General features: G+C 44.3%; 1 long non-coding RNA gene across 1 annotated transcript; it reads right to left on the minus strand.

The window, feature by feature from the left end:
* Positions 1–12,583: 12,583 nt before the first annotated feature.
* Positions 12,584–15,978, minus strand: LOC128119206 (uncharacterized). The gene is made up of 2 exons (XR_008221489.1): positions 15,575–15,978; positions 12,584–12,887 (listed from the first exon to the last, which is right to left on the minus strand). It is a non-coding gene; the product is annotated as an uncharacterized LOC128119206 (long non-coding RNA).
* Positions 15,979–16,060: the final 82 nt, after the last annotated feature.

The raw sequence follows: 16,060 nt of genomic DNA on the forward strand, positions 1-16,060 counted from the left end.
TTTGTTTTTCGAGACAGGATTTCTCTGTGTAGTTTTGGTGCCTGTCCTAGATCTTGCTCTGTAGACCAGGCTGGCCTGGAACTCACAGAGATCCGCCTAGCTCTACCTCCCGAGTGCTGGGATTAAAGGCGTGCGTCACCACCGCCCAGGGAGGGGACACATAAGAGCTTTTAAATATAAACAGACAAGTCACAAACAGGTGTGTGGAGCACACTGCCACAGGGCTATATCCCCAATTTAACTAATTCTAACTTGAGATGTTTTCAGATTTTCACAAAAAATTTGATGCCTACTGATGTGAGTGTGGCTGAGTGCCTTTTATATACTCCGTGAGTTATGTAACTTCTATCATGAGTCTCTGATACAACCCGGTGAACTATAGGAACTCGGTGCCCCCCCCCCCCCCCCCCCCCCCCCCCCCCCCCCCCCCCCCCGCCACACACGATTGCTGCCCCACAGCATTCCTTTTACTACAGGGCTGAGAATGAATAAACCGAGAGTGACCACCGAGGCCCCGTGTTTCGAGAACATTCTACTCTTAGCTGAGTGAATGAGGATCACTATTTTTAAGCACTTAAGAAACAATTTCTACTCCCAGGAAGGTAGTGCAGAATACTTGGGACTCTAAAATGATGACCCAGATGCATGTTCTTGTGCTCCAGTAAAGGCTGTGTCAATCTGTCACATGTATCCAGGCCTTCACAACCAGGCATCCACATCTGCAGTCACTTGGGAAGCTTAGCCCCAGGGCTGGACTGTGACTTCCTGGGCTAGGCCCTCTCTTATTAAGTTACTCAGCCTTTACTAGGTAGAATTTTAAAAGTGGGGGTGGGGAGCTGACTTAAGGCAAGGAGGCAATTTTGAGAAAAGTTTTTAGTAGACCCCTGCTGTGCAGCCAACAGCTCCAGCCTAAGTGTGGTATCCATATAAATTCAGGAGAACATGTTGGAAGCACAGCCCTTCTTATCATCAGTACAGGAAATACACCCGGATTTGCCATTTGGGTGCATTTTCATTGATTTGTTTTAACTTTTAAAATGTTTATTACAGTGCCGGGCGGTGATGGCGCATGCCTTTAATCCCAGCACTCGGGAGGCAGAGGCAGGCGGATCTCTGTGAGTTCGAGGCCAGACTGGGCTACCAAGTGAGTCCCAGGAAAGGTGCAAAGCTACACAGAGAAACCCTGTCTCGAAAAAACCAAAAAAAAAAAAAAAAAAATGTTTATTACATTTTCATTCATTTATTTTGTGTGTGTGCAGGAGAAGGGATGTTTGAATACCATGGCATGCGCAGGGAGATCAGAGGACAAGGCAGCAATGGAGTCTCTCCTTCCACCACATGGGTCCTGGGAAATCAAGAGTGGAGTGTAGAAGCTTCTAGAAGTGTCTTCTGGTGGCTCTTCCTGCCCGCACTCAGCAACACAGTGGGAACTCCTAGTTTAGACTCACCTGTCTAGTAGTTTTCTCTTCCCACACCCTACAACATTTTATGGTGTTTCTAGGGTAATGTTTTAATCAAAAAAATGAAGTAAAAAATGCAGTTCAAGAATTTTTATTTGAAAATAGAAGCTTCAGTAATTTCCCACTATTTTTGCTTGAGTCAGGGCCTCTTATAGCCCAGGCTGTCCTTGAGCTGACCACAGAGCTGGACGCTGGCCTTGCGTTTGTGATCTTCCTGCCTTCCCTTTCTAGATCCTGGGATTGCCGGCATGAACGCCTAGGTCTGGCTTGCTTTTGGTGTGTATTCACATAAGAGCTGTAAAGGCACCAACAGCACGTTTTCAGTAACAGACAGTCGGGAGGGAAGGGATCACTGAGACTAGGGAAGAGGCCCACTGGAATAATTAGGAACAATTAATGTGAGGGAAAAAGAGCTGAGATGTTTGTGCAGCTGTGTGTCCAACCTGGAGGCAAGAAAGTGACATGAGATTCAAATATGAAAGTGCAATTTTCCTCATATGTGGGGGTAATTATATGGACAAAAGGGTTCCTGATAAACTGGCCTGATCACACACGTAGGCTCTGCTGAACAGGTGTGTTGGTTAAGGAAATACAACAGGCTTTTCCCTTCAGATGTTCTTTTTTATATTCCCGGAAAATCATTATGCCATCAGCACAGGATGAGTTGAGTGACACACAGCGGGGGAGAAGGGAGGGTTCAACAGGAATGCTGTGAGAACATGCATCTGCCCCTTTAGACCAGATCCCACAGCCTGAAGAGTCAGGCCACGCCTCCGTGCAGCTCTCTGGAAGAGGATTGAGAAGCAGTCTGTAATATGACTTGACAGCTTTCAATTTAGGGTCTCTGGCTCTTCCGTGCTCTTGTTCACATATGCTATATTGAATTAAATCATGTCTCCATGTGAAGCTTCCCAGTAGTACTCCCCCCACCCCCAAACTCATAAAAGTCTGATATTTATTTTGTTGCTTTCCATAGAGGCTCCTCTGGCTGCCTCTATCATCATTTCCTGGCAGCGTCCCCTCCCCTCCCCTCTCTCAATGAAGCTCTTCTTTAGACTTTTTGTTTGTTTGGTTGGTTTTTTGAGATGAGGTTTCAGTGCATAGCCGGGCTGTCCTGGAACCTGCTCTGTAGACCAGGCTGGTCTCGAACTCACAGAGATTTGCCTGCCTCTGCCTCCTGAGTGCTGGGATTAAAGGTGAGTGCCACCACTGTGGGCTACTCTCCAGGTTTTAAATGGAAGCTTTTCTCACCTTGTATGATGCTATCAGTATATCCCCATATACTGAATTGCTTCTGCCTGATGCCCTTCCTGCCACCTTGATGCCTGCTCATGGCCTGGAGGTCATTTCTCTTAACGATCAGCATCTTCTGAAGAGAATTCCGTGTCCGAGGCCTTTCCAGTCCAACCACTGCTATTCTTCTTTCTCTTTATTCAACAGAAACTACTGTTGGAATTCAAATGTGAACAAAAGAAGGCCTAAATTGGCAATAGCTATGAGGATGAGGAAGGGCATTAGAGAAGGTTCCTAAGTGGTACTCTGGGAAGATACTTATTGAGAAGCCTTTCTAGATGCCCACGTATACCTGTCTGGTGTAAATTGCCCCTTGGGTGTGCCCACATGTGTGTTGTTCCATGGGGAGGGGATGGTGACTGCCTCAGTCATAGCTCCATCCACGGCACCAAACCAATCACCTAGCAGCCGTCATCACCTCAGTGACCACCCACTGAATGGACAAATGGATGAATGGGGGCCCTTAGTGTGTTGCTGAAATCATCTGTCAGCATCTGTTCCCTATGAGAAAGAGAATATGACTGTGGGAATGGCTTACTGTCCTTAAGACACCCCATAAGCTTTCAGTGGAAAATGATAGACATGTGTTAATTAGAATTCCAACTCAATTAGGTCACTAAGATTGATGTAGCCCAGACCCAATGTATGTTCATACAGCAGTGACCAGGGGGATGTGGACTCTTGAAGAGCTAGAAAGGACCCCATCTAAATTTCATGGAATTGAAATGGGTAAAAGTAGTTCCTTCAAAGATAATGTGAAGAGGGAAGAAATGTGAGTTGGGCAAAAATGTGCCTCCTCCCATATGTAAGAGATTTTACTAGAAGATGAAGAGGCTGGTCTAAATGAGCTCTCAATCTCCTTGGGAATCGTCCCAATTCAGTAACAAGGCTCAGTTTGTACAGTTAGAAGTCTCCGGGTTTTCACAGAACACTGCTCGGGGTAGTCAGCTTTCAATTGTCTGCATGAAGATGACAGCCCGGTCAGTTAAAGAGGAAGGGCTTTTGGATGCTGGGGTTTCTATAGAGAGACTCACCATAACTCATGGGCCAACAGTCAAGTGGAAGGAATCAGTTCACAATATGCAAAGGCTGCCTGTCTTCCTCCAGTTTCATATAGGACCAGGATCCATGGGAAAGGAGTCAGCACAACTGTAATTCCTAAATTCAAACAAATTCTTTTGTTCTCCTTCCGTGGAAATTGGTCATTTGACTTTTCTGTTTGTTTTTGTTTTGTATTTTGGGTCAGGGTCCCATGGAGCCCAGGCTGGCCTCAATTCATTGGGCAGCCAAAGCTGATTGTCCTGCCTCCACTTCCAAGTGCTGGGGTTACAGGTATATGCCACCATGCCCCATCAGGAGATCATTTGAACTAAGACCACGCCAGTTCTTCCTAAGTCTGCCTTAGTATTACTTACCAGAGAAAAGTGGTATTTCCTGTGGAAGCCTCAGAATATGTTCTGATGGCCTCAGTCTGTCCCTAAACTCTAGGAGAACCAGGCTGCTCTCAAAGGCACTGATCATTTTTGGTTGGATGTAAGGTTTCTGGCACTGAAGACAAGACCTCTGAAATGTACTTACAGTTGCTTTCCTGAAGAGAGAAAGAGGCAGTTCAAAGTCCAGTTTTATGTTAGTGATTATGTTAGTAAGTTAAGTGCTTGTCCTAAAGGGGAAGGGCCCGCGAGCAGGTGAGGCAGGGAAGGCAAACAGGTTGTTTCCACATCAGGTGCTTTTTTATCTGCCTAACTGGGGAATAGGTATGGGAAGGACAATTAGTTAAAAGTCGTTAGGAATTGCTTAGGATGAACGTCAACCCACAATTTACTCTCCTCTGCCCTGTTATATTCTCTGTTGAAGTTGGTGGTAGTCGTGTGTGTGTGCTTATATGTGTGTGTGATGTGTATGTGTGTACACATGTGAGTGTGTGGGGTGTGTGTGTGTGTGTGTGTGTGTGTGTGTGTGTGTGTGCAAATGTGCATATGATAGGTCAAAGGACAACCCTAGGTTTTCCACCTTGTTTGAAGCACATCTTTTGTTCCCCACTTCATATATACATCAGGCCAGCTGACCTGTAAGGCCTGTAAGGCTTCCAGGATTCCTCTGCCTACCATCTTGAACCATGCATCCTGGGATTACAGATGCATGCTACTTTATTTGGCCCTGCATAGGTCCTGTAATCCTACATAGCAATCTGAACTTTGCATACTTGAGTAGCGGCTCTTATCCACTGAGCCATCTAGTCTCTGCCCCATTAAATTCTTGATAGAAAAATAAAATGAACACAGGTGCTTTTCGTTTTTGTTCAAATGAACCATTTCACTAACCATAAGCTGTTAGCCAATAGAAGAATTTGTTGCATTTACTTTATAGTTTTAAGCATATCAGTTCATGCACACATGTTCTACCTGTACTCTTCCTCAACTGAACTGGTATTTCAAGGATTTTGAGTGTTTGGAAAAAAGAACATAGGGAAATGTGAAGCAAAATCAGAAATATTTGCACAGTTTTAAGCATTCTAATCGTTCACCTCTACATTCTTCCACACAACTCTTTCCTGAGGTAGTGGTCATTTGCAATCGTTTATAAAAGTTATGGGATGTGGAATGCAAGACTTACTCAAAACAAAGTTGTTCTGACTGGGAAGAGAGCTGAAGCCCAGCCTCCCTTGAGGAACCTGAGTCCTGGTAAGGTACCACATAGAGATGTGGTTGAGACTCTTCCTGGACTCAGCAAAGTGGGCCTGTGCTTGTTCATGCCTGGTGTATATATCCACAAGTTCAGTGACGGCAGGGCAAGGGACAAAGGGTTGTTTATCTTTCATGTCAGTCAAGTTTGGTGGAAATAGATGGGTATATCTCTGAAGCTCGTCATTACTGTGGGTATTAATTACTTTTCTATTGCTCAGAAAAAACACTATGACCAAGGCAACTTTTAAAAGGAAGGGTTTATATGGGCTTAGGGTCCCAGAGGGATAAGAGTCATCCTGGCATCAAGTAATAGGTGTGACAGCAGGAGAGAAAGCTGAGCACTCACATCTTCAAGCACAAGTGTGAAACAAAGAGAAAAACTGGAAATGGCAAGAGCCTTGAAATTGTCAAAGCCACCTTCAGTGACATACTTCTCCAACAAGCCACACCTTCTGAACCTCCCCAAACAGTGCCACCAAAGCCACCTTCAGTGACATACTTCTCCAACAAGCCACACCTCCTAAACCTCCCCAAACAGTGCCACCAAAGCCACCTTCAGTGACATACTTCTCCAACAAGCCACACCTCCTAAACCTCCCCAAACAGTTAGTATGTAATGTCATGAAATTTTTAATAAAAAAGAAAAGTATTTTAATGTTACAAACACCCATGGATACTGTGTACATGAGTTACTGTCACACATGGCTTGTGCCTAGTGAATACTCACCAAATAAATGAGTGAGCATTGCTACTAATTTGTACTTCATGAGGTATTATTATTATTATTATTAAGTAATTCAATTTCTGCAGGTGTTCAAATAATGCAAAAGGCTTTGAACTATAAGGCGATGGCTAAGACTACACGTGGGCCTCGTAAGTATTGAGTAAAAACAATAATGACTGACCAAATCTAATCAGCAGTGTTCCCTCAACCCAAGTCTCCTTGAGTTGCCACACATTCTGTTTCGGGACTCTAGACCAACCTGACTTGGTCTTACTGTGTGGTATGTACCACTCAATGCAGCTGTGCGTTGTTCCACAAGGTGGCTAGCCACCTACCTGGTAATCTGTAGATGGGGGTTGGGGTCTCAGCTAGCCTCCTCCTCTTACCGTCAGACCTCCAGTTCTCCCACAGACCCAGAGCACACATCAGGGAAGAGAATGGAGCAATATGCCCTCCGCTAAGTTGGATAATTCTCTCTCAAGCAGCTAATAAGCACAATAGGAGGATTGGCTGGGCCCCATCACACCCATTCCTGTGGTCCTTCCTCCAAAAGCGCCCTGGGCCACTTAGGTATCAACAAGCACTTGGAATAAAGTAAACAAGATAACAGACCTATTAATTATTGTATGGCACAGAAAATGGCAGAATAAATGCAGACAGCTCCTCGGCAAGGGTGAAAAAACATTTTCTGAACATTCAGCTTACAAATATGCATAAGCCGACTAGTGGCAGGCACATGGGGTGTAAGTAAACAAACAGAAATCTCTGCCCTCACAGGACATGGTGTCACATTCACCCATTCATCAGAGTCACAGCTTCAGAAAAAAAATGCATGTAGGAGTCCAAAGGTTACATTAGAAGCCATACCGTATGGGAGTCTAAAGATTGACATTAGAAGCCATGCCACATGGGAGTCTGAAGGTTGACTGCATGGCTTAGCCTCCAGTAACTCTGCCACCCCTGGGCTGACTTCCTCGATTACCTTGACTCCTTCGTTACTTCCCATTGATCAATATTGTTTTGTAGTTTGAACTTGTCTTTCTATTGCTGCCCAAGCCATCCTCTCACCCCAGCCCCCCGAGTAGCTGGCTACCAATGTGCCTGGCTAGATATTTTATTAGGCACCCGTCTCAATGTGTGCTCAGCTTCCTTTACGTCCTTCTCAGCAAGGGTTGTCAGATGGTCAAACAAAACGTCCAGGTTAAAAGGGAGCAAGTTTCATATCCGGGAGGCAGGAGGCCAGGGCCATCCTTTCTCTGCTTTAGTTACAGAGATGAAATGAGGAATTATAGATTAGAAGGAAGCTCTTTGGCCACACACGTGCTCTAGGCAAGAACTGTAACTAAAATAGACAAAATAAAGGCAGCTGAGGAGTCCTTCAGTTTTAAAACACAGGGAAGTCCACCAGCCAATGAGCCCTGTCCACACACGATGAGGTTGAATCAGAATTTTAGTCCCTTGTGATTTTTTTCCAAGTTTATTTTATTGTAGTAAGATCATTTAACAAGAGGTATGCACTTGTAACAGGTTTGTAAGTATGTGAGACAATAATGCTGTCTGTAGCTATACATGCTTAACAGCTCCACAAAACTAACTCGTCCTGCATCTGAAAGTTTTTAACTTTGTTTTGGTGGTGATAGTGATGGTGGTCTGTGCATGTGTGTGCGCGGGTGCACATGTGTGAGTGTGCAGAGACCAGAGGTACATATCAAGTGTCTTTCTAGGCTGCTCTCCACCTTATTCTTTGAGACAGAGTCTCTCACTGAACCTAGAACCCATAGATTAGCTAAACTGGCTAGTTAATGAGTCCTCGGGATCCTCCTGTCTCCACTAGTGTTACAGATATGCACTGTGGTGCCCAGGTCTTATGTGGGTACCTAGAATTTGAATTCAGATCCTTGTGCTCACAAAGCCAACAGTTTATTGTCTGAGTCAGATCCCTAGTTCCTATATCTGTTGATTAGTTGTGCTCCCTCTCCACCCCCGCTCCAGCACCTGGTAGCCATATTCAGTTCTCTCCTTCCGTGTTTGACTATTTAAATTCTTTCTTCTTTCTTTCTTTCTTTCTTTCTTTCTTTCTTTTCTTTCTTTCTTTCTTTCTTTCTTTCTTTCTTTCTTTCTTTCTTCCTTCCTTCCTTCCTTCCTTCCTCTCTCTCTCTCTCTCTCTCTCTCTCTCTCTCTCTCTCTCTCTCTCTCTCTCTTTCTCTCTTTTTTCCTTTCTTTTTTTTTCTTTGGTTTTTTGAGACAGGGTTTCTCTATGTAGTTTTGGTGCCTGTCCTGGATCTCACTGTGTAGACCAGGCTGGCCTCAAACTCACAGAGATCTGCCTGGCTCTGCCTCCCGCGTGTTGGGATTAAAGGTGTGCGCCACCACTGCCCGCCTACTATTTAAATTCTTAAAAGAACTAGAATCTGGACAAATTGGTCACTCCATGAATGGGCTTGTTTCATGTGCCATTGTGTCCACCAGGTTTATTCATTTGATCTCCAATTCCCTGTGGGGTATGTGTGTGTATGTGTATGTGTGTGTGTTAGAAACCAGCCTGTAGCATTGTGTGTGTGTGTGTGTGTGTGTGTGTGTGTGTGTGTGTGTGTGTGTGTTAGAAACCAGTCCAAAGCTTTGTGTGTGTGCATGTGTGTGTGTGTGTGTGTGTGTGTGTGTGTGTGTGTGTGTGTTAGAAACCAGTCTGAAGCATTGTGTGTGTGTGTTAGAAACCAGCATGCAGCATTGTGTGTGTTAGAAACCAGCCTGCAACATTGTGTGTGTGTGTGTGTGTGTGTGTGTGTGTGTGTGTGTGTGTGTGTGTAACCAGCCTGTAGCATTCTGAGAACTAAGGAGTTGGGAGTTGTTGTGATGACCAGTGTTTCCTTGCAGCCTAATTAGTTTGTCTTCACTCAAAGTCCTTCTGGCTTACTCCTTTCAAAGTATGAACTGAAGAAAACCGAAGTGATTCCCCTCAGTGGATGGGAAATTAAAATGTCAGATTAGAAACGTTGGTAGAAGGCCCTACAGAAGGGTTACATGGTTACACAGGCAAAGCCATATCAGGACACAGTATATAACACAGAAAATATATGAAACCATTGTAACATATAAAGTCACAATTAAAGGCCGGGCGGTGGTGGCGCACGCCTTTAATCCCAGCACTCGGGAGGCAGAGGCAGGCGGATCTCTGTGAGTTCGAGGCCAGCCTGGTCTCCAAAGCGAGTACCAGGAAAGGCGCAAAGCTACACAGAGAAACCCTGTCTCGAAAAACCAAAAAAAAAAAAAAAAAAAAAAAAAATAAAGTCACAATTAAGGCAAGCATTTATCACCTAGGGAAATAGTCGTAATGAATGACTGCGTGGGAAAAGTGTGAGCTACAAAGTATAATGTGTATTTTTATGAATACAAAGTCCCAAACCTCTTCATATAACTTCCATCTCTAAAAATGTTCCAGCTGTGAAATGCAGGTGGCGAGATCATAAACCAGAGTGCAAAGTGCAGAGCCCTTTCAAAGCAAGGCTCTGAAGGCGGCTTTTCCAAAGGCTTTCGGTCCAAATGAGCTGAGTAAGCTTGTTTGGGTTTTATGATTTTACTTCTAATCTTTATCTGTGTGACTTGTGGGTACTCTGGCTAAACTGGGAGATGGGTGGTAAGCCCTTGGGAGGAAGGTATATTTCCAGTGCTGGGGTAACACTCTGGTGGGAACTGAAGAGGCTCAGCAGGGCCGGGAAGAACATGACTGTCAGAGGGCAACTTCCAGAGTGCATTCTTCCGCCTTGCTTTGAGGCAGGGTCTCTTATTTCTGCTCCTCTGCTCTGTTCTCCAGGCTATCTGGCCCACAAGCTTCTGGAACAGTCTCCTGTCTCCACCTCCTACCTCACCCTGAGAGTGCCAGCACCACATCTGCTTTGTACAGGTTCCAGGGATCAAATACAGGACATCAGCTCTCACAGCATGTGCTCTACCCACTGAGCCATCTCTCTGTCCCATGTTCTGTTTTGAGATGTTTATTTAAAATTCAACACCAAAGTATTACATCAAACCATAATTCTTAAAATCACCCATGTACTGGATATTGAGGTGGTTTTTGTTACTTGATATTATAAATGATGCTGGTTTTCAAAAGCCTGTGCATCTATCTGCTTGGGAAATGAGGCAGTGATCATAAGTATGGTGTTTAACTGTAAAAGCAGCCTGGCCCTAGAGTAATAAGGACAGAAAGCAGAAGGCCATGCCTGGAGCTCTGTGCTTGCCAGCATTAGAGGCAGATCAGAGCAGGCAGCAAACCTGGAAATTCAGGGTGTGGGGTGGAGGACTTGTTTATTAGTAAAGCAGTGAGAACGGAAACCTCTGAGCATGTTTGTAAAGTCACACTGGGAACCTAAGTAGGAGCAGGGTGTCATTTCTACTGGGTGACTCTAAGCCGGTGTGTCTTCTCTCTACGTGCACACACTCACAGAAAAGGACATCGCTGGGAAGAAAGTTGGGAGCTTGTGATTTTAGACCTGTAGGATGAGTCGGTGCTTTGCCCTAACTCTCAGCAGTTTCTGGTGTTTCTTGACCACTTGAAGACGCAGTCTCTGGACTTCCACTTCTGGCTCACGGTGCTGTTTTTTTAAGTAAACAGTGATGACGAGTTCCAGAACATGGTGGTGGCTGCAGACACACCCACACCCACACCTTGTCATACACACACACCTCATTCAGGGTGCTTTAACTAAATGGAAAATTCTGTATTTAGTCTGGAAAAGGTTGGATCTTGACTCAAGACACCGACTGTTTCACTGTGGATACTTCTAAACAAGGGCAGGGCAGACCAGAGAGCAAATTGCTGTTCACTTCAATCCATTAGAAGCAGAGCTGGACTTGAGAATGGGAACTGAGTGGGCTTAAGTGAGCCTATGTTCTGGGGGGAGAACACAGCCGCATAAACTGGAAAACTCCAGAGAGACAGAGTTCTTTACTGTCAGATAAATCACAACTGACATTATAGTATAAAACCGGAAAAGCCCAAATTCCTAGCAAACAGACCAACACATGAGTAAATTAAGTACAATGTGCTGTTGTTTTGAGAGTTCTCCCTCTGTAGCTGGGCTGGCCTAGAACTCACCATGTAGCCTAAGCCAGCCTCAAACTCTTGGCAATCCTCCTCCCTTAGCCCCCAAGTACTAAGATTACAGGCTGGAGTAACCACATCCAACTTTATACACATTTTTGTGTAATTATTTATAATGCATAAATGAATTGGAAGTTAAACATTGTTCCATTAAACAGAATAATAAATGCATATACTCTAGTGGTTTTCAACCCTCCTAATGGCCCTTTAATACAGTTCCTCCTGTTGTGGTGACTTTGAACCATAAAATTATTTTTATTGCTACTTCATAACTGTAAATTTGCTACTGTTATGAATCAAAAATAGGTATCTGATATGTGGGATATCTGGTGTGTGACCTCTGTGAAAGGGTCATTTGGCCCCACAGGGGTCATGACCCACAGGTTGAGAATCACTGCTCTACAGCATGATGTCAAACAAGTACCAAAATAAGCATAGAGGAAGAGGGGTAGAACGTCGCAGTGTGCTGCTCATGACTCTAAAGCTCATGTTTTTTCCTTTGTATTTCTGTTGTTGTTGTTGTTGTTTGGGTTAATCCCATGTAGCTCACACAGGCCTCAAACTCACTGTGTAGTCAAGGATGATCTTTAACTCTGATCCTCCTGCCTCCGCCTCTCAAGCGCTGAACACCCAATGTTTACCACAGAACCATGGCTTCAGGCGTGCAAGACCAGGACTCTACCCACCAAGCTACATTCCCAGGTAGGCAATCTTTTTTTCTGGGATTGAAGACATGCATCACCATCGCCCAGCTTACACTTTAAAATTTTTTTAGATTTATTTTTACTTTATGTGTGTAGATGTTATGTCTGCATGTATGTTTATGTATCACATGCTTGTAGTGGCCACAGAGGCTAGAAGAGGGTGTCAGGTTCCTTAGAACTGGAATGACAGTTAAGATTCACTGTGTGAGTGTTGGAGTCTCTGTGAGAACAGCAAATGCTCTCAATGGTGGAGCCGTCTCTCCTGCCCTCCTTCACGTTTCTTTATCTTCCAATTTTTCCATACCATGTGGCTCTGTCTGTGAAATGGGTGAAAGGGTTTTTCTCCTCTCGTTAACCTCTTTTCAAACTCATAAGATTATATATATATATATAATCTATTCACGTAATGTAATAGATAGATAGATAGCCTGGCTCCTCACCACTTAGTAAGCAAATTCTAGAGAAACAACGAACTCTACTGAGCTGTAAGAAAATAACTGTCTTTGAACCAAAGCTCTTTCATTTGTCATTCACTACTGTGCATTCTGCTCTGGGTCACCCATGTCTGGACCACCACCATACCAAACAGGAAATGGATTAGCCCATTGCACTACAAGTAGAGTTTCGATTTTATAATGTTTAATTTGAAATGAAGAGCTGTGCCTTTGTTTGATACATTTAATAGAATAAGCTGAACAGAAGCTTAATACATCCCAACTGTGAAAACTAAAAACAAGTATGTTTTTCTTAGCACATTTCCCCAATAGTATTTTGTGGCTTGGACTGATTTATATATTGGTATTACAGACTAAAAAACTTGTTTCCATACATCTGAGATTGAGAAACAAGCTTGAGTTTCTTTCTGTCTTTGGACGTTAGAACGAAAGTTCCATCTCTGTGGAAGGATGTGTCCATCTTATCCTAGAGTGAGAAAAAGAATATGTCAGCAAAAGTGTTTTATTTGGGGAGATGATCTTTAACCCTGTTTCAACCCAAGTTTGGTTAGATTGAACCCAAGAGTTTAGACTGCACCACCATCCTCACGGTGGCCCACATGCAGAGCAGATCATGAAAGCCACGTGCTGCGTTCTGAGCCACAGTCCGGCCACTGAGCCCCCCTGCTGGAGCATGGTTCTGGGCAGTGTCAGCATTACTCAGGTGCTGTCTTGAAATCGCCTGGGAGGGATCCCGCCTGACTTGAAGCATAATCGAGTTGTCATAAGGAACCCATGTAATTCATGGGCATGTTCAGGCTTAGCAGTGGCTAAATGACTTCCTTTCTGTTTTGGTTTGGTAGCATGGTGCAGACTAAGCAAGTGATGAGAGCAGGTGAACAAACCCTGGGATGTGATGAGGGTGGACAGATGAGACAGATGCTGTGGAGTCCCTAAGGCAGGCTTCAGGACTAGCTGAATAGCCATGACTGTAAACTTGGGAGAGTCACACTATCTTGATCACACACACACACACACACTGGGGGGGAGGAGGTATGCATGAGACTGTGTGTACACACATGTACATGTGACAATGGAGGCCAGGGGTCAGTGTCAGTGTTTCTGGATTGTCCCCACCTTATTCTTTGAGACAGGGTCTCTCCCTGAACCTGGAGCTCATTGATTTGGCTGGGCAGCCTGGCCAGTGAGTTCCAGGGATTACAGGTTAAATCAGGTTTACTAAAATCACTGATTTCTCTGTGGGTTGTAAATGTACTCACCTCTCAGATTCTAATGCTGCCTTGCCACAACCCTGGCATTTGTGCCTGGTTAACCACAGCTATGTGACTTGATGGCTCCACCGTATTGTCCAGTGACCAGCTGGCCAGTGGGTTATGGCACAGTCTTGGAAGCCAGAGGGGCTTAGGCTGGTAATTTCTACTACACTCTCTCTCAGAACAGGGATCATGTCCTTTCTGTCACCAAATTCTCTTGCCTGGAAGATGGAGCATATCATCCTCAGCTTTTGATCATGTGGGCTATGCAACTATGTAAAATGCTTGCTGTCCTGCCTCGCATGTGGTAAATAATGGCAACTGCTTTATTATTGCCACCCCATGCTCTGTGGCTGAGTCTTGTTTTATTCTGTCCTTCAATCTTATGTCTTAGTTCTCAGGAGCTGCATTATCCATATCCCACAAACCCACCCTGGCCTTCTCTTTTGTGGTACTTGTGTTGTGCCCACATGTCACTTAGGGTCAGTAGATATCCCAGTTTCTGGGCTCTGGGCACAGGAGCACCTCATGGTTGATGGCATGGGCCCTGGAGATGGGCTTCCTGGATTCAAAGCAAGGACTTCCTCTCAATAGCTAAGTAGCACCGGTTAAATTCTTCAGCCTTTCTGTGCCTCAATATCCTCATCTGAAAAGTGGATTCTGTCTATTCCTTACGGTTGGTGTAATGCTTAAATAAAATAACATGTTAAGAATCGGAAACAATAGTGTTTATAGCATTTGTTGAGATGATTCATATCGCGGTTAAGAATGCATATTCTGCCAGGCGGTGGTGGCACACGCCTTTGATCCCAGAACTTGGAAGGCAGAGGCAGGCAGATCTCTGTGAGTTCAAGGTCGGCCTGGTCTACAGAGTGAGTTCTAGAACAGGCTCCAAAGTTACACAGAGAAATCATGTCTTTAAAAAACAAACAACAAAAAAAAAAAGAGAGAAAAAGAAAACAAAGAACACATATTCTATTAAGAACATGCACTGCTCTAACTGAGGACTGGAGTGTGGATCCCAACATCTACATCATAAAATGACTTTAACTCAAGCTCCCAAAGATCTAATCCTGTTTCTGACCTCTGACCTCTGTGGGCACTTAGTAAACACAGACACACACAGACACACACAGACAGACACACACACACACACACACACACACACACACACACACACACACACTTATAACTAAAATATCTTTAAAAAGAAAGAAAGAAAGAAAGAAAGAAAGAAAGGACACCCATGCTTGGCTTCTGTGTGCTGTTATTTTTCCACCCAGGGTCACCTCCCAGTTGTAGACTGATGTGCAGGACTCAAGACTCATGTACCAGCCATGTGTCCCTACACTATCTGCACATTGCTCCCATGTCAAGACCCCTGTCTCCTTTCCATATTCTGCTACAGATGTTGTGACAAATAGACACTGTGACAATAAGGAGTGAGGAATGCTTCTGTCTAAGCTTATGTCTTCTGAAGAGTGCACTATGCAGGTGACCCACGTACCTTGAGTGAGGTGAAACTTTCGCCTGGCCGAAAGACTTTCCCAGTCCCTCCTTAATTCCCTCACCTCCCTTTCATCACGTTCAGAAGAAAGGGATGCCCATGATGCCTCCCTTAGAGCCTGGCTGTGTACAAGAAACTCTTGTGCATAAGAAGTAAAGAAAAGAGTCAGATGTGTAAGTCTAGATATGAACTTCTCTGCTGTCTGTAGAGGTGTGCTTCTTAGCCGAACTGCGTGAGTCCCAGGTTGACAAAGCAGATAAGTAAAATGTGACCTGACAGAAGCAAGGCAGGGAGGCTGGCTTTGGGCTGAGGGTCTTCGTGGTGTGCCACTTGTTTGCAAGCTGAGCAGTCCCCCCAGGGCGCCTGTGGGAGTCAAGGGAACAGGGGTCTTACTTCTCAGCCCTCCATGCCTTGAATAGTACTTGGCTTGTGGGAGTGAACTGTTTCTGCTCTGCTGTCCTGGTATCATGCCTCCCACAGGGAGATTCCTTTTAATGCTCCAAATTCCATCCAGGGCCACTGTGAACATTTTAAAAACAAGACAATGACGGTGAGTAGTGCATTCTCTTCCCAGCACAAAGTGTTTCAAAAGTACTTTCCTTTCAACTAATTAAGTCAAAGAGGTATATTTGACTTAATTAATCAAGCCACCCTAGGCTTTTCTCATCTATTTATTCTTTAACATGTTTCATGCATCCAACTATTACTGCATGGAATTAAACCACTATATGCTGTTACATTTGAGTCTCCACAAAGACATGGCAAGTCAATACACTAACATATTGCAAAACAAAAGAATCAAGAATAAATAAAATAAATTCTGTATATTATTCAGTTTTCCATAGCTGATTCTAATTTAATTCCCTCAATAAGTGGAAA

This window comes from Peromyscus californicus, unplaced genomic scaffold, assembly GCF_007827085.1.
Source record: "Peromyscus californicus insignis strain IS unplaced genomic scaffold, ASM782708v3 Scaffold_11__1_contigs__length_118956290, whole genome shotgun sequence".
NCBI lineage: Eukaryota > Metazoa > Chordata > Mammalia > Rodentia > Cricetidae > Peromyscus > Peromyscus californicus.